Below are 27,201 nucleotides of genomic sequence, written 5' to 3'. Positions count from 1 at the left end.
ATATTTATTATATTTATTATTATTTTGTCAATAAATTCTTGCAAGTTGCTACAAGGCAAGGAATAAAAATCAAGCCAATGATTGTCCAAATAGAGAAAAGAATTGATTGATTATCTTGCTTATATTATTGAGGGCAGATACAAAAAGTAAAGACAAGTTGAAAGCATTACTTATATTGTTGTTCTGAGAACCCTAGGGCATTCCAGAATTGAATCAAATGAAAACATCAAGTCACTAGTTCCAATATAATGAATGTAAGGATATAAAATTTTTTTTCCGTATTTTGTTCCAGATATTGCAACATATTTTATTACAATATGAATTCACAAGCAATATCCTAAATTAAAGATTGTTTTTATGTGCCTTAAAAGCATCAACACATGAATTAACCTCATTTTGTTCTCAAGGTCTTATTTCCTTCAAAGGGCTTTTCAAAGGCTTCTGGATTAATTGACAAGAAAAACAGTGAAAAGATCAAAGAACTGTCAAAGACATTCGATGAAGGATTTAAATAACTGGTAACAAATCTTGAAAGGTGGTCATTGAAACAGCATTAACATAATTTTGTAGAATATAATTTGTTGTCTTGAGAGAATATTAAATACTTTGTCTGGAACCCTGTAACAGGCATCATCAAAATTGATCAATTATGTGTTTAATATATCAAGTGAAACAAGAATTTTCTGCTTTAAAGATTGTTAAGTGGTTGATGTTTCATTCATAGGAGCTTACTATTGAAGATCATATTGACATTAAAATATGAAGTTTAAAAGAAGAAAAAAAAAAAGTAGTGGTAACAGGGAATACAGTTCTCCTAGAAGTTGTTTCCATAGAATAATCTCACAGGATTTTGCCTTCATAAAATGTTTGAATCATAAAAGTTACATTTAAATTTTAATGAATTAAGAAGTTCTTTGGATCCACAAGAGTGCTTACTCTTACCACGTAAAAATTTATTAGGGAGAGTAGATACTATCTATCTCCACCCCAAATTCAAATGACTTCACATTAAAGTGGCCTCAGTAAAGCCAGCAGCAGAAATATATAAATTCTGTCAAGGGAACATATTGACAGATTTTTATAGAGTATTTTACTTTTCATAGTTAATAAATATTCGAAAACCATTCATTATTATTTCATGTTATTTTCAAATTTACTTTATCTAGTTTGATTACTGTGTTATAATAAAAGATGTAGAACAAAATCTCCATTCATAATATCGCAGCTTTAGAAAAGGTTTCTACCACAGACAGCTTGATATTGTAGCAGAGATATAAATCAGATTGTATGTTAGATTCTGTGTGTGTGTGCACATGCACGCATGCCTAGATTCTGTGTGTGTGTGCACATATATATACATTACACACACACACATATATATATGTATATGTATCTATCAGGTTGGTGCAAAAATAATCACTGTTCTTCCCATTACTTTTAATGGTGAAAACTGCGATTACTTTTGCTCCAAATGAATATGTCCAGTGTAGGGCAAACTTTGTCTTCTCAATTCCTCCCTTGCTTCAACTAATCTGAGTCCCCACACTGGATAAGACAATGTGCTACATTAGAAGAAAAATATAACAATAAATAAGATAATTTTTATTCTAAGGAAACTTCCAGTTTAGGGGTAAAGAGGCATATTAATTTAAATGTGAAATAACAATTAGAAGTGCTGTGAAGAAAATACGCAGGTTTTCATGAGAGTCTGTAAGAGGTTACGTGGCTTGGTCTGAAGGTGTGGTGAAGGCTTCAACGAGAAAATGAGATTTTAGTAGGGATCTGAAGATGAGGAGGAGTTAACAGGCAAGGAGGTAGAATACAGAGGTGGAAAAACATAAGGGTGTAAGGATCATTTTTGTGGTACTGAAAAAAGATGTGTGACTAAAATACAAGTTCATGGCCAAGATGGATGTGAGGCCAAATAGGTATAAAGAGACCACAGTATGAGTTGAATTGCATTTGACTGATAGAATAATACATAGAAAATTGGCATCTTGAAAATGTTTAGTCTACTCATCCATGAATCTAGGATACCCACCCATTAATTGAGACCTTTATCTTGAAGTTATTTTGTCAGATACAGCTCTAATGGTTTTACATATTTTGCTTATATTATCAAAGGTAGTTTTTTTCAGTGGATCACCTGAGGTCAGAAGTTCGAGACCAGCCTGGCCAACATGGCGAAACCCCGTCTCTACTAAAAGTACAAAAATTAGCCAGGCATGGTGGCGGGTCTCTGTAATCCCAGCTACTCAGGATGCTGAGGCAGGAGAATCACTTGAACCCAGGAGGCGGGGGTTGCAGTGAGCTGAGAACATGCCACTGCACTCCAGCCTGGGTGACAAGAGCGAGACTCCACCTAAAAAATAAAAATAAAAAAAAAGACAAAAAAAGAAATAAATAAATAAAACTGGAGTCCTAAATGTATCTAGTAGCCTTGTTAAATTTATTCATGACTCCCATTAGAATTTGTAGCAGAATATTTGTCTATTTAGATGAACACAACATTTGTAAGAACTTGCTCTCCAATCTGTATGCCTTTTATTTTCTTTGTCTTAAGGTATTATTACTAAATTTATAATTTAATAATAACAAATTAATTAATAAGGTCATGGGATATGTTAAGAAAACATACACCAGCAGTGTAGACTAAAGTGTAGTTAATTATTTAATAAGTGTGGTGAGAGTGAACATTTTAACTTTGTTTCTGATATCAGACAAAATGTAGTCTTTCACCATTATATATGATGGTGGCTATATGTTTTATATAGGTCTTTCAATATATTGAGAAGATACATTTTATTTCTAGCTTTTGTAGGTTTTACCCTGAGTGTGTTAAATTTGCAATTTAAAAAATTCTGTTTAGGTTAAGGACTGGCAAACAGCTGGTGGGACAAATCGGGCCTGCAGCCTATTTTCGGTATGACCTCCAAGCTAAGGAGAGATTTTCATTTTTAAAGGTGCGTGCACATGAGAGAGAGAGAGAGAGAGCCAGAGAGAGACAGAGATATAGAGACAGAGCAAGACAGAGGCAGAGACAGAGGAATATTGAAAAAAGAAAGAAGTGGAGGAGGAGAAAAGAATATGCAATAAGGTATATGTGGTCCTATAATCAAAATCTCTTCTATTAATATCTTGCCTTTACAGAAATAGTTTGTTGACTCTAATACATGTCTTTACTTTTTAATTTTGTTAATATATCAAATTGCAGTGATTAATTTTGAATCAATCTTGTTGGGGATAACACCCAATTAGCCATTAAGTATTATCTTTTTTTTAATGTTTCTAAGTTCAATATGATAATATTTTGGTAAATTTTTTTTGTTTAATATTCATGAGAGATATTTGTTTGTAGTTTTCTTTTTTCTATGTCTTTGTCTCTGATTGTGGTAGTGGATAGTATTGCCCTTATAAAGAACTTGAATGGGTTTCATCTTTCTCTTCTTTCTTGAGTATTTCATGTGCTATGGCTGTCATTTCTTTCCTAAATGTCTGGTGTAATTTCAGGGAAGTTACAGGGAAGGAAATTGATCCTGGAGTTTTCTGTGTTGCAATCTTTTAATATTTAATTCATTTTCTTTAATAGATATAAAGCTATTCAAGACACACATTTTTATCTTCAATGAGCTTTAGCATTTGTATCTTTCATGGAATTTGAACTTTTCATCTGTTTTATCAAATTGATTGGCATAAATTGTCTACAATATTTCCTTATTATAATTTTAATACCTGTAGGATATGGAGTAATTTTTTTCTTCATTCTTGATTTGTCTGTTTGTAACTTCCTCTTACTCAGTTTCTTCAAAGATTTATCACTTTTATTAATCCTTTTAAAATTCCAACTTTTATTTTTATTGATTTTATTTGCTTTTATTCCTTCAATGTTATTGATTTTTGCTTTCATAGTCCACATCTGTTTATCACTGTTTGCTTTAGATTTAATTTCCTCTTCTCTTTTTTTTCTTCTAATCACTGATATCTCTGTATCTCACACATTTTGGCTGTGACTTAATTTTATTTATTTCAAAACAATATAAAATTTTGGGGAATTTTCTTTGATTCATATTTTACTTAGTTGTGTTGTTTGATTTTAAGCTTTTGGAGGTATTCAGCTATTTCACACTTTGATTTCTACTTTAATTCTGCTATAACAGGAGAACATACCTTGTATAATTTAGTTCTTTTAAGCTTATTAAGGTATATTTTATTGGTCTGAACGTGGTCTATCTTGTTAATATTTCATATTACTTGGAAAAACTTTATATTTTGCTGGTAGGTGAAGTGTCTCATGAAAATCAAGTAGGTTAATAGTATTGATTTGTTTTGCATGTCTTCTAGATTCTAACTGATTTTCTTATTTTTTTAATCAATAAATGAGAGAGTAGCTTTTGTCTTCCAATGTAACTAGGTTTTTAATCTATAAGGCTATCCTTTATTTATGAATTTGGAAAACCATTCACTTGGAATGTTTTCATATTACTCACACTCAATGTGTTATTAGTATAGTTGTATAAAATCTATGTACTTATGTAAGTTATATGTAACACATTCTTAAAATGATTGGATCTAATAGTTCCATATTATGAACATTTGCTTGTTTCATCTTTCATTGCTCCTTTCTCCTGTTTTTGCATTCTTGTAGATTAGAGTCCAATTTTTTATTTCATTTTTTCCTCTGTTTTGACTTTCTAGTTATAAATTATCTTTTACTTAACCTTTGCCCTAGAGGTTATACATCTTTGAGTTTACTTACAAAAAAAATTATACCAAATAGTATACTAATCTTTCAACAATATAATGTTTCTTACCACCTACTCATTATGCTATTGTTGTCATTTTATTTCTACTTATGATAAATCCTCACAACACAATGTCACTATATTTGCTTGAGATAGCCAATTCTCTTTTTAAAAGCACTTTTGCTAAGATATAATTGACATACAATCAACTGCACATACTGTGTACAGATTTAGATATTGAGATGTGTATATACTTCTAGGAACTTATCATAATAGTCAAGATAATGGATAAACTTTCCTCGTGTCCCTATGTAATAACTGCTCCCAACCTTTTCGTTCTGCTTCTTTTACCAAGCTAATCACCAGTGACCTTTCTGTCAGTAAAGATTAGCTTGCATTTTCTAAAGTTTTATGTAAATAAATTCAAAGAGTAATGTTTTTTTCCAGCTTACGTCCTTCAACATAATTATTTGGAGATGCATCTATGTTGTAGTGTTTATTGGTGGCACATTACTTATTATTGAAGAATAGTATTTAGCAGTTTATTGATTCACCTGTTGAAAGACATCTGGATCATTTTCAAGTTTGGCAATTATAAATAAAGCTTCTATAATATTCATGTTCATGTCATCTCTGTCATTTGATATTATTTTGAATTATTTAAATGACATTAGAAAAGACAATGAAATTACAAGCATAATAATTAAAATGAAAGAATTGGTTCGATTTCTACTTGTAGATGATATGGCAGGAAAACTAAGATGTGCAAGTAAAAAAAAAAAAAATCCCACAAACAAAAAATAACACTACTAAGATATTGCAAAATATAGCATTAATGTGAGTGACTTTCACAGAATTAGGCACAAATACTTAAAATATCATTATATCCCTTTTAAGAAATGCCTTTTAAAATATCTAGTTTTAACCTTTAGAAATAATGTACAAAATATCTTTGTGAGAAAATTTCAAAACATTTCTGAAACAGAAAATTGACAAGTAAAACAGTAACACACTATGTTTTTTGACAGAAATATTAAACAGAATATATCAATAACGTCAATGATAATAAATATATCAAAATTAAAACAGTACAAAGTTTTCCCAGAACTCATAAAGTAAATTCTAACATCTATATAGAGGCAGTTGTATGCCTGAAACTGTGGTACATTGGAGCAAAGAGGAAGTCTATATTAATCATATATTAAGTACTTGCACAGCTTCGATAACTAAAAAAGTGTGTCTTTGGCATATGCATAGACAGATAGCAAAAAGAAACAGATTGGAGGACACAAAAATAGACATCATTTCTATATATCAAATGAAACATCAAATTAATTACATATAAAGATTAACCTTTCAAAATTAAACAGTCTCAAAGCAAGTGAAACTAAAGAACATGTGGTTTATTCATATATTCAGGGAAAGTTAATCTATAAAGAAAAACAGGAAAATTATAAACTGAAATTCAGGATTTTGAACAGAGAAGAGCTAGATGAGAGTCATATACAAAGAAGCTTCTAAGTTACAGAAAAATAACTTTGGTTCTTAAATATTTAGATCTTATAGCCATGATCATTCAGCAACTACCCAAACCACTTCTTAGTAATTAGTTTGACTCTTTTAACTGTCTGGTTTAGTAAATGCCTCAAGTTAAAAAAAGAATAATAATAATATTATTTTCTTTTTTTGAGACAGAATCTCGCTCTGTCGCCCAGGCTGGAGTGCAATGGTGCGATATCGGAGACGGAGTTTCACCATGTAAGCTAGGCTGATCTTGAACTTCTTGACTTCAAGTGACTCACCCGCCTCAGCCTTCCAAAGTGTTGAAATTACAGGAGTGAGCCACTGCACCCCGCTAAAAAGCATAATAGCCTTCTATAAATAAAAGCTACTTTTCTAATAAAAATAAAACCATTTCAAATAATATTAATTTCTTTAATTGGTGAAGAATAATACTTAATGTGAATATTGTTCATCTTTAAAAAAACCTATGTTTGTGTTTTCTTACGTTTTCATACTAATGCCAATGATTTGTTATAGAATTAACATAGTTGTAGAATCTTTGATACCAGAGCATATCTCTCACTGCCCTTGGGCAAGACGCCCACAAATTCAGAGTCCCCATCTGAGGTGGGTTATAGTCCCTGGCAAGTGTCCTTGGAAGTAACAGCTAGTCTTGGATTTTAATTAGTGTGGGTTTATTTAGGATCCCCAAGCTACTTTTTCCAAATACAAACTAAAAAGTGAACTGAACATATATTTAGAAGTATAGTGCAAATCTATTTGAAAATGTTCTCATTTTCAACTACAACAAATGAAAAAATTGCTTTAACACGTGTCAATGGGAAAAGCTTTGATTGAATCAACTAGCTGCTTAAACATTTCTGTTCTACTTTGCAGTTTGAAATAAATCATAATGGTGTTCTAAATTCTTACAAAAGGTGGACAATGATAACTTTAGGGAGAGAAAAAGTTGTTTTTTCTAATTTAAATAAAGTACTAATGGCTATTACTACTCAATAAGATCATAACCTGCTAAATATATATAAGCATTTCCTGTGAAACTTAAAGCTTATTACACAGAGACAAAAATGTAAAAGTTTTACATGTGATTGCTGCAAGATTTCTTTTCTTATTAATTTAACCCATTGAAAATAATGAATCTTCATCATTTAGCACTGAAAGTTAAGGGTTCTTTTAAACTCAAGATGAACATGGAAATTGTTATTTTACTTTGTCATTATTGTTATTTAAAACTTAATTATAGCAGATCTTGCTGGCAGCATTCTATTGTAATTGCAGTTTGTCATGAGTTTATGACTCAATTATTTTAATTCATATAAAAACAAACCAGAACACAAAGTTGCCAGCCCGTATTTAATTTGTTTTCTGAAAAAAATTAAATTAGTTATTTTTATCATTTATCACAAAAGACACAGAATATAAATGAACATATAAACAATAATACATTTTTTAAATATCCATATTTTGTTGTTACAGAAAATGAAGTCATGTTAATATAAAAATATNCTTTTAAACTCAAGATGAACATGGAAATTGTTATTTTACTTTGTCATTATTGTTATTTAAAACTTAATTATAGCAGATCTTGCTGGCAGCATTCTATTGTAATTGCAGTTTGTCATGAGTTTATGACTCAATTATTTTAATTCATATAAAAACAAACCAGAACACAAAGTTGCCAGCCCGTATTTAATTTGTTTTCTGAAAAAAATTAAATTAGTTATTTTTATCATTTATCACAAAAGACACAGAATATAAATGAACATATAAACAATAATACATTTTTTAAATATCCATATTTTGTTGTTACAGAAAATGAAGTCATGTTAATTTAAAAATATATTTATGAATATTTTTCTCACCTAAATTCAGTTGTCAGTTGCAATCTAAATTTGACATCAGCATGATTACTATTATTAATAGTAATGGTAATTAGCTTGAATAATAGTAACTATTAATAATAATTCTAAAAATACTTTTACACACTAATATGACCCTAAAATTATGTTGAAAATGACATTAAGTGGACACTGAAAAAATTACTGTTCATCAGAAATACTTGAAATTTTTAAAAAAAGCCATCGTGAAAAGATAAAGGTAGTTTTCAGTTTTTTTTTTGTTTGTTTGTTTGTTTTTTTTGAGACGGAGTCTCGCTCTGTCGTCCAGGCTGGAGTGCAGTGGCCGGATCTCGGCTCACTGCAAGCTCTGCTCCCCAGGTTTACGCCATTCTCCTGCCTCAGCCTCCCGAGTAGCTGGGACCACAGGCGCCCGCCACCTCACCCGGCTAGTTTTTTGTATTTTTTAGTGGAGATGGGGTTTCACCGTATTAGCCAGGATGGTCTCGATCTCCTGACCTCGTGATCCGCCCGTCTCGGCCTCCCAAAGTGCTGGGATTACAGGCTTGAGCCACCGCGCCCGGCCAGTTTTCAGTTTTTTAAATTAAAACATTGGTTAAATATAATGAGAGAGTTGCATACAAATTGTTTTATAAAATCATGTTTTCTGCTGTGTGAATTAAGCCTCATTTATTGATATAATATTTTCTTTTTACTGTGACTTAAAATGTGGCAGAATAATTAAGAAAAATATAGACCTTCATTATTATGACAGAATGTGGTATAATGCATCTGGCTGAGATACATTACACAGGATAATAATTGGATAATAATTACTTAGGGTACTAGAGGTATTCACACAGACTCACAAATTAGTGTTGCTAGTATGGCATTATAGTATAGTTTACGTAGTGTAGGTACATTTGAGAGTTCTATGTAAATGAAAACCACTATGAATAAATAAGGAGAAATAATTATTTAAATTCAAAGTCAAAGTTCTTTGAAAAGACTGATAAAATTGATAAACCTTTAGAAAGTCTCACAAAAAGAGAAAATTAGAGAGTAAAGACACAAATTGCTAACATAAGAAATACAATAGTGCGTATAACTACAGACACTGCAGAAATCAAAAAGATAGTAAGGGAATAATAGAAGTAGCTCTACATATCTGAACTGAACAATCTGGACTCTATGAACCAATTCTTTTAAAAGTACATACTAAAACAATTATTTCAGTATAAAATACATAATTTAATAGCCTTGTAACTATTAAGACATGAATTCATAATTTTTAAAACATCCCAACAAGAAATCTTCTGGCCCTGATATTCACTGAAGAATTCTATGAAACACTTAAAAGCAATTAAAACAAATTCTACACTTTTTTATAGAAAAGAAGTAAATACTTCCCAAATAATTCTTTAAAGTCAGTATTATCCTGACTTTAAAACTAGATAAGACACACACACAGACATACACACACACACACACAAACACACTGAAAAACTACACATCAGTATCTCTCACAAATATATATGCAAAAATTCTATACCAAATATTAGCAAATAAAACTTAGTGGTACACAAAAATATCTATATACAAGCTAAATTTTTAAAAACTGCATAATCATATCAATAGATATAGAACAAACCTTTGACAAAATTCAACATCCATTCTTGATTATAAAAAATCAGAACAATAATAAATATGTGGGAACTTCCTTGTGTTGGTAAAGAGTATCTACATAAATTGAAGCTGACATCATATCTAATGGTGAAAGGCTGAATGACTTTCCTCTAATATGGGAAACCAAGCAAGGATGCTCACTTTCACCACTAATTCTATTTGATACAAGTGGTTCTAGACAGGGAAACATGGCAATAAAAAAATTTAAAGCATATAGTTTCAAAAAGAAGAAATAAGACTGCTATTTTGTGCAGATGTCATGAATGTCTGTGTTAGTCTGTTTTCACACTGCTGATAAAGACACACCCAAGCCTGGGAAGAAAAAGAGGTTTAATGGACTTCCAGTTCCACGTGGCTGAGGAGGCCTCACAATTATGGTGGAAGGCAAGGAGGAACAAGTCATGTCTTACATGGATGGCAGCAGGCAAAGAAAGAGCTTGTGCAGGGAAATTCCTCCTTACAGAGGCATCAGATCTTGGGAGACTTATTAACCATCATGAGAAGAGCATGGGAAAGACCTGCCCTCATGATTCAATTACCTCCCACCAGGTCCCTCCCACAACATGTGGGAATTCAAGATGAGATCTGAGTGGGGACACAACCACAGCATATCAATATCCATGTAGAAAATCCCAAGGTATCTACAAAAATTTTGTAAAGCTAATTAATGCGTTCAGCAAGGTCACAAGGTACAAGATCAACATACAAAAATCGTTGCGTTTCTATATTCTAGCAATGAACATGTAGACAACAAAATCAACATTACAATATTATTTATTTAAAAAATGAAATATGTATAATTTTTTAAGTGTCTAGGATTTTTTTGCAGAAAACTATGAAACACTGATGAAAGAAATCACACCATATCTAAATTAATGAGAGACATACCTTGATTGTGAATCGGAAGACTCAACATGATAAAGATGACAGTTTTTCTTACAGTTAGATTAAGAAAACTTCTTATCAAAATTTCAACAAGTTTTTTTAGATATAAGGAAGATTCTTCTAAAAGAATATATGAAAAGGTAAAGAAACTAATTGCTAAAATAATTTTCAAAGATATAATCACTATAAAATTACTAGACTCATTATATAGCTACAGTAATCAAAGATTGCATGACATTGGTAGAGGAGAAAACGTAGATTAATATAATAGAATCGAAAGTTCAGTAATGCCCTTGCAGGAGTCTAGCCACATGAATTTTTTGACAAATGTGAAAAAGCACTTCAATGGAGGGGCAATAGCTTTATTTAACAAATAATGTTGAAAGTAGACATCTATGAGCAAAAAATAAAATTAAAATAAAATTAAAAAACAAGCTTTCCTCATCAAAACTTATTTAAAAATTAACTCAAAGCAGGTCATAGAATTAAATACAAAATCTAAAATAGACCGGGCGTGGTGGCTCAAGCCTGTAATCCCAGCACTTTGGGAGGCCGAGACGGGCGGATCACGAGGTCAGGAGATCGAGACCATCCTGGCTAACACAGTGAAACCCCGTCTCTACTGAAAATACAAAAAAACTGGCCGGGCGAGGTGGTGGGCGCCTGTAGTCCCAGCTACACGGGAGGCTGAGGCAGGAGAATGGCGTAAACCCGGGAGGCGGAGCTTGCAGTGAGCTGAGATCCGGCCATTGCACTCCAGCCAGGGCGACAGAGCAGGACTTCGTCTCAAAAAAAAAAAAAAAAAAAAAACTTAAATAATGAAGGTTTAAAAGATAAAAGAGCAGAAAATCTTTAGAATCCAGATCTTGGTGAAGGTATGGCACTGGATGAAATAGGGCACCAAAAGCATTATCAATAAAATAACTGATAAACAGGACTTCATCAAGATGAATTTTTTTCTCGGCAAAAGATCATGCTAAGAGGAAGGAAAAACAAGGTATGAGCTGGAACAAAATATTTGCAAACTATAAATCTGACAATAGAAATTATATCTAGAATATATAAGAAATTCTCAAAGCTCAAAAATCAAATCCAAGTAGAAAATGGGCAAAATACATAAACAGCTATTTTTCTGAAAGTACATATAATGGCTGGTAGGCACATGATAAGCTTTTCAATATTATTAACCATCAAGGAAATCCAAATTAAGACTATGATGATATATCACTACAAACCAATTAAAACAGCTTTAAAAAGGAACAGTAAAATATTTAATCGTTTTTTGTTTTGTTTTGTTTTGTTTTTGTTTTTGTTTTTTGCGACGGAGTCTCGCTCTGTCGCCTAGGCTGGAGTGTAGTAGCGCGATCTGCAAGCTCCGCCTCCTAGGTTCACGCAATTCTCCCCCCTCAGCCTCCTAAGTAGCTGGGGCTGCAGGCGCCCGCCACCACGCCTGGCTAATGGTGTTTCCAATGCAGAGAAACTACATCTCATTTATTACTCGTGAAATCCAAGTTAAATGTCACAGTCACTCTTGAAAACATTTTGGCAGTTTCTTAAGAAGCTAACATACCCACTCACATAATCCAGCAATTTCCCTCCTAGGCTTTCATCCCAGATCAATGAAAACCTATGTCCACACAAATAGGTGTATGTAATTGTTGATAGCCACTTTATTTGCAACAGTCAGAAAGTGGAAACCACCAAAATTCTCCTCCATATGTGAAAACGATTAAAAATTACCCTGGTGCATCCATATCATGGACTACTACTCATAAATAAAATGTATTGGGCTATTGATATAGGCAAAAACTTCATTGGATCTTAGAGGTATCAAGCTGAGTGAAAAAAAAGCCAGTCTCAAAAGGTATCATTATACATTATTTCATTTACATCACATTCTTCAAATGACAAAATTACAGAAATTGAAAAAACATTAGGTTTTGCCAGTATTAGGAGTGGTCTGCTAGGAATAAGTGTAAGTTCAATTATAAAAGAATACCACCAGGGACATTTGTGGGGTATGGGATAATTCTGTATGTAGATTGTGATGCTGGTTACACAAATCTACATATATGATAAAATAGCATAGAATGTATATTTTGCCAGTGTCAAATTTTTAGCTTTGATATCATAACTGTGTCAGATGTAACAACTGGGGGAAACCAGATGGGCAGTACAAGGGTCTTCTCTGTATTAGCTTCACAACTTTCTTTGAATATATGATTATTTCCAAATGAATAGGTAAAAGTAGACAGACAAAAAAATTAAAAAGAAAATAAATAAACTTGCAGAATTCTCCAAAGCTGGAAATGTAGTTGCAATATTCTTTTGGAGGTTTTCAGAATGTAAAAATTAAATTAGAGTTATTGTATCAGAACTTTATTCTCCTAGCATTTATTTGAAATGTATATAAATGCATATATATACATACACACACACACACATATAAAGCATTACTTCATATCCTGTGAACATAAATACTAACCCAGAAAACACACTGGGTCTCAAAAATAGCAACAATAATGGTAAAAGATATGTATGCTACTAAATATCCTACTATTAATGAAAAAGCTTCAGTTAAACTTTAATTATGACAATCACAACTGGAAATATGCCAGTATCTTAAGAATATTGCTGAAATACTTTTTTTTTGTAAATTTAAACAGATCGTAATCAAAATAAGGTACCTTAACTTCCATTGGGAAATCAAATCACATTGAAAACAATTTAATCAAATATTTAAAGATTGAACATTTAAAACAAATTTAAATAATTATTAAACCAAATTTGAAACAATACATCTACAAATATTAACTAAAAGATTAAAAGTCATAACACACTCAAGACAACACAGATGTTTCACTAAAACTGCAACATCCATTATAAAAAGTGGAGGGATTCCTATTATCTGTGAATCTGCATGCAAATAGGAGTTTGCAACATTGCCAGGCATTGTGTGACAGCTGGTCTTAGCAGAATGCTGAATAAATTCTTTAGTTAAATATAACTATGTGCTATTTTTTTAGGAAATGAATGTCAAATGTCTGTAATGCTAATAATTCTCTTATTAGATTAATATAGTAACACTTCCTCTTACCTAGAGTAAAATTCTGTGGGATTTCATGTCACTACTTACGACAAGTGAAGCAATTATTTACATTTTTGCATCCGGTCTAAGCCTTTTAGAGAAACATTCTTCTGGCCTTACTCAGGGGCAACTTATCTTACAATATTTCACATATGATGGACTTTTTAATCATATTTTGAAGGCTTAGATGCCAACAAGTTCACAGAAATGGGAATTAGACAGAGGGCTCTTATTTCAATAGAGGAATTGATGGGTTATCCTGTATAAGGCAAGCTGTGCCTTCATTTCACATCCCCAGTCCTATTTGTCTTGTAAATACTAGCCCAGAAAACACACTGAGTCTCAAAGATCATAATAATAATGGTACAAAGATATGTATTTCTCACCATAAACCAGCACTAGACTAAATATTTTGTATGTGTCAATTTATTTACTCTTCACAACATTCCTGTGATAAAATAATAATCATTAATTTTTAAAATTTCTATGAGAGAAAAGTAACTAATGGACAGAGATATTGAGTCTCGTTAATATTTTCATAAATATACATTTTAAATGGCATTTGCTAAGTGATAATGAGTTGCACATGTATTCCTGTTTCTTCTCCAGCATTTTTATCAATGAGACAGAGATGGCTGGCATAACTCCAGGAATTTGAAGTGCCTTTTCCATGGCATATATTCATCACAAAAAAATCTTTGTCAAGTCAGAGATTATATTTGCCAGCCCAATAGGCTTTCCTCTACCACCACTTTTTAAATGAGTAAAAACACAAATCATTAATAGAATGGCAGCAAAATACACAGAGGTAAGGCACATTTGAGCAAAGGTAATTAAGAAGTTTTACTTTCTTTATACTCTATCTTCTCCGTTTCTATAGGGGACTTTGAGGCCTGAAGAGAAGGTGGACCCAAGAATAGAAGAAGCTGATTCTGCTGTTAATATTTCTGTATACTCTTGGTTATGTACACTAATTTCTCTTGTTTTGTAATGTTCCATTATGGGCTTTTCTTTCTTAGGATTTTGTAGGAGGTGAAACTGTTTTGTAGAAGATTTGAATGTCTTTACCCAAATTCTTGGAAGTACTTTCAAATCCATGAACTGTTAAAATCAAATTATCTACTTGGATTTTTTTAGACCTTTAGACAACAATCCAACATGAAGTCTTGGTTATAATTTTGAATTTTTAGTGGAGGATGTTTCTTCTCCTCAACTTACCAGTGTAAAATTCATGACACCAAGTTCAAGTACCATCTAATTTTGTGATGATTCTTTTCTTATTTATACTTTCATTGACAGTCTTGACGTTTGTGGGTTCATGTGACCCCCCCAGTTTAGCTTTCCATCTTTCACAGTCCCCGAGCCATGGGCATGCCTTTTGCATGTCTATTAACATTGAAATTTCTGCTTCATTTTGTATTTCAGATTTCAGCAATTCAGTTTGCTTTTTTTCAAGCTCAGTTAATGCTTAAAAGAATACATTTTTATAAATAATATGTAATAATCATATATAACACCATATAATATAAAAAGCATTTTATAATAAGACATATATAATATATAATAAAGACTTTTACATTACTTACATTTATTTTTAAATTATCTTTGCCACTTAAAATATTAGTCCATCATTATATTATCCCATAGCACATTTAGTTAACAAGTCATTTACTCAACTTTCATTTACCAAGTATTTATATTGTCCCTACTAGGTCTGTGCCAGCTAACTGTTACCTTTGGGTGATTTGTCTTTCTTAAATGTAAATAATTAATGTGTGGTGACTTCGATAAAAACTTACGTGTACAAATAAAACTACCTTGCATATAAGAAGTCCAGAATGAAGCCTAGTAGAAATTACATGTGATATAGTACGAGTCTGGTTACATATGTGGTCCAAGCATTTTCTCTACTCAGATTATTTCCCGTTATTCTTAGTGCACCTTGACTATTGTCTGTTTGTGGCCTTCTTATCCTAAAAATTAGGGTGTAAACTTAAGCTCATTTTCAATGACAGTGGTAGATTATTTGTCTTTCCTACTATTGGTTGCTAATACCTATTTGTTTTTCATTTTCTAGCACAAAACAAAGACTCAAATCTATTTTTATAAATGAATCTATCTTTGAGTCTAGTCTGTGCTCACACTATCAAGCTTATTCTTACAACAATAACTACTAAACATCTGACTTTGTAACAAGCTGAGTAATTTCAGATGGACTTTACATTTTATTTATATATATATATTCTATTACATAGATGCTTTACATATATGTAGTTAAAAATTTAATGTATTAAGTACATATATCTGAATTGAAGCTTTCAAATATATATTTTTTAAACTTGAGAATTATAAAATGCTTTAATTTAAATTTTTCTTTCTTAGGTAAAGGAAAAAATAAAGATTAGTCTATAAATTGTTCTCAAGTGCTCTGGTAGATTCTTTAGCACAAATTATATTTATCCTTGGGAATATTTTCTCAGCTTATGTAGAATACATGAATGGCTTAAAGAAAGAAACAAAAACATTTTATATTAATGTTTATAAAGAAATACAAAATACCACCTTCATAATGAAATAACAAGATTACATTTATTGGAATAATGTTGTCGGTAATTTTAGAAACAATTTTGTTAATGGGAGAGTGTTACATTGTTAGGGTGATATTTAGACATATAAACATCATTAGCAATGGCTTACCGTATTCCCTAGAGCCTCTTAGGATACTCTTTGACAGTTTCTTAAAAGGGGAGACATCAGTGTCTGTCAATTATCCTCAGTGGAAATGTAGACCACTAACGCATTAGGAATTACTTGATTTAGTTTAAGGGAAAAAGGGATAGTACAAGTTTTTCTTTGTCTGGAAATTTCAACTTAGTGAAGCCTTACAAAAATCATTTTTAAACAGGAATATACTGATAGAATTATTTATATGATATATAATAAGACATTAAATAAAATTGATAAATGATGCTTCTCACTAAATATATCAAATAATTATAATATGTAAAGAATTCGTGTATCATGTTCTGTGGGATGGGGCTGGGTTATATCATTGACTGGAAATTTGATGAGCTCGTCTAAGATATTCTGAATTTTACCTAAAATTCAACAGTAAACAGAAACAAAATCTAAAATCACTAATAATTATATTAAGTTCACATTATTTTTATTTGAATTCCCTGCTCTTTTCTCTCTGTGTTGTTTATATGATATGTGTGTGTACATATTCTCTCTCTCTTCACATACATATGTGTGTGTATATATATAGCATATGTATGTATACACATATGTATATATGTATACATATATACATATACATATATGTGTGTATAAAGCATATGTATGTATACATATACGTATATACACACACACATATACACACATATATATGAAGTATATAAGTATATATAGGCACACGTGCACATACACACACACATATATGTCTAAATATGTGGGAGAGTACATAAGACTCACTTGAAAAATAAAAGTCAGTTTTTTTCCTCATTAAAAATATCCACATTGTAATTTCCACTTCCAGGCATACTGAAGTAGCATTTGTCAGAGTTACTGTAAAACAACCTGGCCAACAACTTGAAGATTTCTTGTAAAAGAAGGACATACGAAGCAATAAATAGGACCACAAAAGAGAAAAAACAGAGGGTGATAAAACAAAGAATTTGAGGGCAATTCAAAAATCTGAAAGCAAGAGAAAATAAAAATTTACTTAATAGACTTAAAAGCAGTTTGTTCAAAATTAATAAACATAGGACAGGGCAATGGAAACTATCAAAATTGAAGCCCATATATAAATATGCCTGAAATAAATAAAAATACATCAATGTTCTATGGAAACATTTTAAAGTTATAACTGGAGTCCTAGTAGGAAAGAGAGAGATATTAGGGAAGAAAATCTATTTGAGGAAATAATAGCCAAACTTCTTTTTAAATTTGGATGTAAAATTTCCACCCACAAATCTTAGAACCTCAATAAATTGAAAGTAATATAACAAAAGAGAGAAAATTACTACTGTGCACGTAATAGTGTGGATAAAGAGAAAGTCTTAAAATAATCTGAGAGCTGGAGCATTTTAAAGAGGGAACAACAAGAATGTTGATTAACGTTTTATCAACAGCAATGAGAGACAAAAATCAACGGTACACCTGTAATATCAGCTACTTCGGAGGCTGAGATAGAAAGATCACTAGAGACCAGGAGTCAGACAAGCCTGAACTGGACAGCATAACAAGACCCTCTTTCTAAATAAATAAATAAAAATTAGCCTACATTATGGCACACACTTGTAGACCCAGGTACTTGGGAGGCTGAGGCAGGAGAATGGCTTGAGCCCAGGAGTTCCAGGCTGCAATGAGCTATGTTCATGTCAATTGGACTCCCGCCTGAGTGGCAGAGCAAGACTCCATCTCTAAAAATAAATAAGTAAATAAATAGATGGATCGATAGATAAATAAATAAATAAATAAATAAATAAATGTGATAATAGCGGAAAAAAGACAACTAAATTGAGAAATATAAACCCAGTTGAAATGTCACTAAAATTTGAAGATAAAATACATATATTTTCAGATAAATGAATGCTGAAAGATCTACATTAAGTAAAATACTACCGCAATTTTTCAGGCTGAAGGGAAATGTTACCAGATGAATCTAAATTTCAAATCTAAGTTCTCGAAAATACAAAAAGCTGCAGGGATGGTAAATAGGCAGGTACATATAACATTTTCTCTTTTCTTAATTTATTTAAATAAAATTAACTAGAGAAAGTAAAATATATGAATACATTTTGGAGTTCATTACATTTGTAGAGGTAAAATATAAAATGATAATATAAAGAACAAAAAAGGAGGAAAATGAAAGTATATTGTTAGTTGTTTTAAGTTAGGAATACATATTGTCACTCTGGATATGTGCTGTCCAATGCAGCTGCCATTAGTCATATGTGGCTATTATAATTTAAAGTAAATTAATATAATAGAAATTTTAAAAATTCAGTTCCTCAGTCACACATCACATTTTAAATGATCATTCATCAAATGTGGCGTTTAGCAACTTTATTGGACAGCACAGATATAAGCCATTCTTTAATTGCAGAAAGTTCTCGTAGACTGCATTGTTCCAAATTAAACACTGTGGCATAAAATTTGGATTGAAAAGCTAATTGGAGGCAAAACAAAAATAAAATATAAGAAATTAAAAATTAGGATTAAAGTTGGGGACAAAGGTAGCCAATGAAAAAAAGAATAAAAATATAGTCAAATTTTAGATTTAAACTCAATTAATAACTATGTTAAGTATAAGTAGCCTAAACAGTCCATTAAGAAAGCAGAAATTTTCAGATCGGATAAAAAAGAAAGGCATGTTTATATGCTGTTTACAGGCAAACTACATTAAATAGAATGAAACCAATAGGATTATGTAAAAAAAAGATATAGAATGTAAAGCCTGATTATGAAAAAATTAAGTGAAAAACATTAATACTAAAAAGTAAATTTTAAAACAATGATCAACTAGGATATTTAATATTATAAAGAGACTTCTTCAGGAGGACTTAACAAAATCAAATGTATAGGCTTAAATTGATGAATATATAATCATAGTTCAAGATGTTAACACTTCTTGTAATAATTGATAGAATAAGGCTTGGTGCAGTGGCTCATGCCTGTAATCCCAGCACTTTGGGAGGCCGAGGCAAGTGGATCACCTCAGGTCAGGAGTCTGAGAACAGCCTGGCCAACATGGTGAAACCTCAGTCTCTACTAAAAATACGAAAATTAGCTGGGTATGGTGGCATGTGCCTGTAATGCCATCTACTTGGGAGGCTGAGGCAGGAGAATCATTTGAACCCGGGAGGCGGAGGTTGGAGTGAGCCGAGATCGCACCACTGCATTCCAGACTGGGCAACAGAATGAGACTGTGTCAAAACAAAACAAAACAAAATAAATTGATAGAATAAGTAAGCAAAATATCAGATGGATTTGCAGCTTTTATTAGAACTCCATAGTAGCTTAATTGGATTACCATTTATAGTACTACAAATGTGTATACATACTGATACGTGTTGAAATACTGCAGAATACATGCTATTTTCAAGTACACACAAAACTTTAAGTATGACTGACTACATTCTGGGATAGAAATCCTAAAACATAAAATGTTTGAAACCATGCAGAGCATGTTCTATGAATAAAAATGGAATTACATTAGAAAACAATAAAAAAAAAGTACCTGAAATGACTCATCACAGTGAGGAATTAAGAAATACATTTCTAAATAGCCCCCAAATAGAATAAGTTGCTAAGAAAATGAGAAAATACCACTGTAAGAAAATAAAATCACAAGATATCAAAATTTGTGAAAAGAAGCTAAGGCAATGTGAAAAAAAATAAGGATTTAAATGCTTATATTAGGGAAAAAAGAGAAAGTTATTGATCAAGAACTTAAGCTGCCCAATGACATGATATAAATGATGAATTGATGGGTGCTGACGAGTTGATGGGTGCAGCACACCAACATGGCACAAATATACATATGTAACAAACCTGCACGTTATGCACATGTACCCTAGAACTTAAAGTATAATAAAAAAATAAAAATAATAAAAAATAAAAAATAAAATAATAAAATAAAAAAAGAACTTAAGCTGCTTCTTCAGAAGTCAGAAATTTAAGAGCAAAATAAATACACAGTATACAGAGGGAAGAAAACAGGTTTTAAAAAGCATCTAGAAAAGTAATAATAGACAATTTACAAAGTGGGAAAAATGAAATCATAAGGCGCTTCTATAAAAATAACAATAAAAAGATAACCAACTAGATAGAATGAACAAGTGGAGAAATAGAGACACAGAGAGAGAGTAAGGGAGAGAAACAAAGAAACAGCAGCACTAAAGCTCCCACAGACATTATAAAGTGAGTGCAAGAATATTTGAAAACTTGTACCATACAAAATAATATATAAATTATACCATTAAATTAGCCTCAATGCTATACATACTACTGTATGAATTATACCATTAAAAAAATTCACCTCAATATAGTGCAATTCCTTGAAAATCAAAAATTCATAGAACTTCACAAAGAGATACTAATAAAATATTAATATTCCTACATATTAAATAAAACAGATTTGTAATTTAATGGAAATTTAAAATGAAATCTCCAGTTCCAAATTACCTCACAAGTATATTATATTAAACCTTTACAAAAGCAATAACAGGTATCTTTAGAGAAACTGACTTTCCTTTGGTATGTCAATTTGGTGAGGTTACAGTCCTAGTCATTCAGTTAAGCACTAATTTCAGTGTTCCTATGAAGAATTTTGCAGATGTCACTAAGGTACAACAGCTTCTGCCTGTGCCCATGGAGCTCCATCCTGCTCCTGATCGCTTCTTGAATACTGTGAACAATAGCTTTATCTAATGTCCGTATGTTCCATCCTGTCTATGATCTTTGGTCCACAGGGTTTGATCTTGCTTAGACAGACACTACAATCACTTAAGTCAGTTTCATATGGTAAGTCAGTCTCTCTCTCTCTCACTTTATCATCTATATGTCTCCCTATCTATCATCTATTTATGTATATGTATATATGTATGTACACAAGCACACATATGTATGATATAAACCTTAGCAATTCTGTTTCTCTTCCTGAACCCTTACTGATACACAAAATAAATGATGAGGAAATATAGGCCTACTCAACTCATGTGGAGAAGTCCAAAGTAGTGTTTGGAAGGAAAAGTAAAGCCCTAATGGAGTAATAAATGATGACAAAATGGTGGAGAATATGTATTGAAATTCTCCATAAGATCAAAAAATTGTAGAATATGAATAATAAACTGAAAAACTGAGGTGACTATAAGAACTAGTGAGCAGAATGGTGGGGGAGGGAAGGGTTTACAAATAAAGATTTTGATGGTGGAGTAGATTCTGACTCTGCAGCTGCTGCATGTGACTATGAGAGTGTTTAAATGATAAACAAAAATAACGTAAGTTATGTGAGGAAAGACCAGAGTGTAAGATATTCCTTAGGAATGGAATCTCTAGAAATGGAGATTGGTTACAAAGCTGAAGAAAGACTACTGGAGTTGAGATTTGCACTAGACTCAAGTTTTCTATAGAAAATCCTATAATCCTGGTGATTAATTTCAAAGGCAAAAACTTTTCATCAAATTTGCCTAATATCAACATATTTTCCAGCCATGAGTGTATGGCTAGTCTCAGCCATCATAAGTATTGATAACTGCAACTTTTCTGACAAGTACCTAACTACCAATTAATGGGATACAATTCTGTCTTTTAACCTGCTGGTAAAAAGTTAATCCTTTTATAATTTTGAGTTCATGCATGGTCACTACTCATTAAAAGTTGAAAAGAAAACAATGCAAGTGGAAATTTTATTAATATCTATTTTGCATACACATTCCATATTTTGTAATTATTTTCAGTCAGAGTAAGGAAAGATTGAGGCTTTCTGGAGTGCCAGCATTTGAAGTTTTACTTGTCATTGTATCAAGTATAGATAAATATTTATTAGCTTCCAAATAAAACTAGATTATTTTCATTTCTGTCACTTCCCTTTTAACTGTAATGAAACCAGATCATTAAGCAATAAAGAAGTTATCACAAAAATTAGAAACAAAACAAAGTAAACAAATAAAAGAGAAGTGGGGAGGTGACTGTGGAAGAGTTAGTGAAATCAATTGACTAAATTGATAAACTACTAAGCACAAATATGTTGTTAGGATACATAAAGAACAAGATTTATGTAAATTCAGTTCATACAGCTGCTCGCTCATTGTGGCAGGTGAGGCCAGTTCATTTGCCAGACTATCTGCTGCTGCCCCTCTCCTCTCTGGTCATCTTTCTGCTGCGCAACAAAGTCTGACAGCATTCTCGTCACCATGTAAGGTCAGTCAGCTTCCCATTGGGAACAAAGATATATGTGCTTCACCAGTTTTCTTCAGAACAACAATATTCTAAGTACATATTACTATAGCTTTACAAGTACAAAACTCCCAGAAATGTCCTTTCAAAACAGTATAGAAAAAAGGCTCACATTTATGTAATGTTTTATTTATTTATTTAATTTTTGATTATATACATTGTCCAAGAGATTCTATTGCAAGAGAAATCAACCAGGTAACAAACTGTCTAGAGGAAGGTATGTTTTCAAGAAATACCAGTAGGAATTATTTTGTCCTTGGAAAATAATATTTTCTAAATGTAATTATGTGAAAGCTTTTGGCAGTCTTTTGATTCCAATACAAATTTCATTTTGAAATTTTACTTCAAAATTATTCAAATATTAAAAGTGTCTTCAAAATCAGAAGCTATTTTCTAGGTCATTACACATTTACTGAGAGATTAATTATTTGTAGTACATTATCTAAAATCACAAAAACGTAGTCTTTATGGAGATATATACTTCACAGAAGAAAATAGTATAATAGTAAACATTCATTTGTGCTTCACAAAATGTTTATAGGCCAGGATATTCTGATTAATTTAGAATTAAGAAATGTTTAGAGAATTTGGAAATATAAGTGGGTCTTTCTATCTTATCATGCATATAAAACACAAAATTATCATTAAAATTCTGATTTCCACAAGCTACTCATAAATATTTAACTTGTAATGCTTTAAATAAGTACTGTTTATATCAATTGCCATTTTCTACAAAAGGAGTAAATAATTCTGTTAGAGTTTTCCCTTGTTTCATTAGGTACAGAGTTAATGCAATTCAAATAAAATTGCCATTCTCCAAAAGTTTAAAATAAGAATCTGTTATAATATGAATAACAGAAGCCATAACAGTTTTGGTGTGTTTAAAATGATATATTTTAGAAAGCAGACAGTTATTTACACTTTTAAATTAATTTCAGTGCCAGTCATAGAATGGAAGATGCTTTATGAAGGTATAACAGTGTCAATGTGAATGTAATTTACTGTTCACAACACATCACAGGAGTCCACAGATGGCCACAAGAAATAGCCCGACCCCCTGCAAGTCTCACAAAGCTTGCTGAGATTAGCAGGAAATGTATTTTTCTTCTCAATCAATTCATATTTAGATAAAAACATACCATTCCTTATTATCATTTGAATGCAAGAAAGTATAGGTTTAGCTGCAACTTTTCTTACTTAATGTAAATGAGGCAAACTTTCCCTAGAAAATAAAAACAAAATGGCATTTTTGAAAGGTAAGACATTTTAATGCCTTTAAAAAATTATAGGTAAGTTAAGATGAAAAATGTTTGTAAGAGAGACTTGAAATTAATTGTTCTTATCAGAATGATATATTGAAAACAGTATTAGGGAAGATAGGCTTACATAACTGAAAACTTCCAGGCGAATGTCTTTGAAATGTTTTAATGTTATGGATCAATAGCTACACACACACACACACACACACACACACACTCACACGCACACACATACATTTGCTCCAGCCACTAGAAAGAGAGTGTATCTGTGTTTCGTCTTTGAGAACACCCACCCAGCAGACTCTGAATAGAATTCTGGGTGGTGGTTTTGAGCTAAAAATAATTCAGGATTTGGATTCTCCAGAGATTCACCTGCTCCCTCATTATGCCAGAGTTTCAGAATTTCTGAATCATTTTTGTTGACAGGCACTGTATTTGCCCTTTTCAGGTCTAGAGTTTGTTGTCTTCTGTTTAGTGTTGTCAGATTTTTAATGGTCTTATTTCAAAACCCCAGGGACTAATGTGTAGTTCTTTGGTTTGTAAGCGCTTGCTTTAATCTCTGTTGTTGTTGTTGCTTGTAACAAAATAACTGAGCTGGATAATGTATAAAGAAAAAACTGATTTCTTATAGTTATAGAGGGTGAGATGTTCAAGGCAGAGGGGCTGCCTCTGGTGAGGCCCTTCCTGCTGATGAGAATCCCATAGTGCTTCAAGACAGTGCAGAGCATCTCATGGTTAGGGGGTTGAGCTTGTTCGTGTGCTATCTCAGGTCTGTTTTTCTTATAAAGCCACCAGTCCTCTTTTCATAACCTATTAATCCATTAATCCATTGATCCATGAATTGATTAATTCACTCATGAAGTCAGAGCCCTCATGATGTGTTCATCTCTTAAGGATCTAACTCTCATTACTGCCACATTGGGGAATACATTTCAACATGAGTTTGGGAGTGGACATTCAAGCCATAGCAGGGCTTTGTATATGAACAAGCCTGTTACTGTAGGAAGTTTACAATTTGGACCTAATTAAATTTAAGGTATTCGATAATGTTTTCTTGCATATTCAAAACTTAAGTACTGTAAGTCTCTAATATGAGGCTCTTCATAAAGTTATTTAGTTTTCAGAGCATTTTTTCTATCACAGGATAGTAATCAGAATTATTCTCTTAAGCTGAGATATAAACATAAACATAAACTCAAAGACTAGTTCACACTTACGAAGAATTCAACAGACATTGCTTTTTAAATTTAGATATCAGCTACCACTTTTTACTAAAGGCTAGATTGAATATACATTTTATGACACTAAACTACTCGAGAGTTATATTTTAAAAATTGAGAAAAAATAAAGAAATATGTTTAAGTAGTAATTTGTGAAAATGGATATATAGCAATTAATTTTTATCAGTTAAGGGGTTGGAATCTGACTTCAGACAGATCAAAGTTCAAATCTTGGCCATAAGAATAGACTATGGAGCACTTGAGAATGTTGCTTAATTTCTTCAAGACTAATTTATTTATCTATAAAAATATGATAATAAGGATAAATCCTCATAGGAGTTTTGAGATTTAAATTGTACCATTCACATAAAATTTTGGCATAGTACATGACATAGTTTTTACACTCCAAATTTAGCTGTTGTTATCATCATCACTTTATTATTAGTATTGATTGAATTATTCATCATTTTCTTCATGAATGATAAAATCACACATAGTAATTTTTCCAGATACATTTCTTCATATTTGTTAACTAAAGTGAATAAAATATAAACATTGACTCTATTTTTTGTTACTCTAGGACCAAGTTACCTTTCCCTTCTCCTTTTCTAATTTTTAGTACATTGATAAACATCCAGTCTTTGAAGGACTGATGTTAAGGGCAGAGTGACATGGTACTTCATGTGTGCTGGACTCTATGCCCTTGATGACAATTTCATTCAAAAGAAACCTTAATGGGAAGAACCCAAATAACTTGAACAATATGGGCAAATAATACGCAATATGATTACTACTTCCTGCAGGATTATGACTTAATAGGAAAAGATATAATTTCCCTTTTGTTAAGGAGGGTGGCAAATAATATAATCTTAGCTCTAAATTTGATTGCAATAATATTTGGAAAAGATTTTTTAAATGCACTATATTTGGAGAAAGATCTGGTTCCTCTTTTGAAAGCTAAAACAGGGGCTCAGTCTGACCCACGGCTTAAAATGCCTAACGGAACCTAACAATTTTATGGTACTGTACAGAAAGTGATGTACTAGTTCCACCACTGTAATTTATTAGATGTTCAGTTTTAAGTAACATTCCTACCTTTCAGAGTTTAATTATTTTCAGATGTCAGATGATATTAATCATATCTGAGCTTACTAGCTCACAAGAATCAAATAACAAAACTGCAAAAAGCAAAATGAAATCAAACATGTAAAAGTATACAAAGTACTCTAATAGGCATTCTAATAATAACTGGTATATTATTTTAACAGTTTAAAGGCTTTGGGTTTTAATATAATTATATATACTCTGAATTACATATATACGTGCTTGCATATGTACATACATGTATAGTATGCATGGGATTCACTTCCACCTATTAACTTCTTTGTTTAGTTCTATTTTACCAACGTCTTTTTGTAGACTGGGAAATTTATTTTCACATCTCCCTTTATTGTGAAACCCCCCAGGTTTCTAGCAATGGGGAGGAGAAGCCTGGTTCTCACTTGTTAGCACCTATCCGATCAGGCTTTTGCTGAAATGAAAAATGCCTGATGGACTTACGCATGTATATTTTCTTATGGAATGTTCTGTGATAACCCTATCTCCTCATGATTTCTGATCACCCCACTTTTCTCAACTCAAACTGGAGGCTTACATAGATTGTCTAATTCTCTCTCAGAAACTTCTCCACTACTTACTGTAGAGAACAGACATTTGGATGTTCTTTTCATAATATGTGGGGAGCTCAGTATTCTGTGAGGCTGCCATTAAGTATTTACCTGGATGCTTTATCCAACAACTGTCAGTCAATAGTTGGTGTGCTGCTGGGTGCAGAGTGGGCTCTTCTATGAGAGATTCACTTCCATAGTCCACCCCATTGGAACCTAGCCATAGATATCTTTGGTTTCAGAAGTTTGAGGTTCCCTAAAGTTTTTTACTGAGGAAGAAAGAAAAAACCCTTTGAAGATAACCACATGAAAAAGCGTGACCTCCATTAAG

Source organism: Rhinopithecus bieti, unplaced genomic scaffold (genome assembly GCF_001698545.2).
Source record: "Rhinopithecus bieti isolate Rb0 unplaced genomic scaffold, ASM169854v2 scaffold_11940, whole genome shotgun sequence".
NCBI classification, from domain to species: Eukaryota; Metazoa; Chordata; class Mammalia; order Primates; family Cercopithecidae; genus Rhinopithecus; species Rhinopithecus bieti.
Note: the sequence above shows the minus strand (reverse complement) of the source record.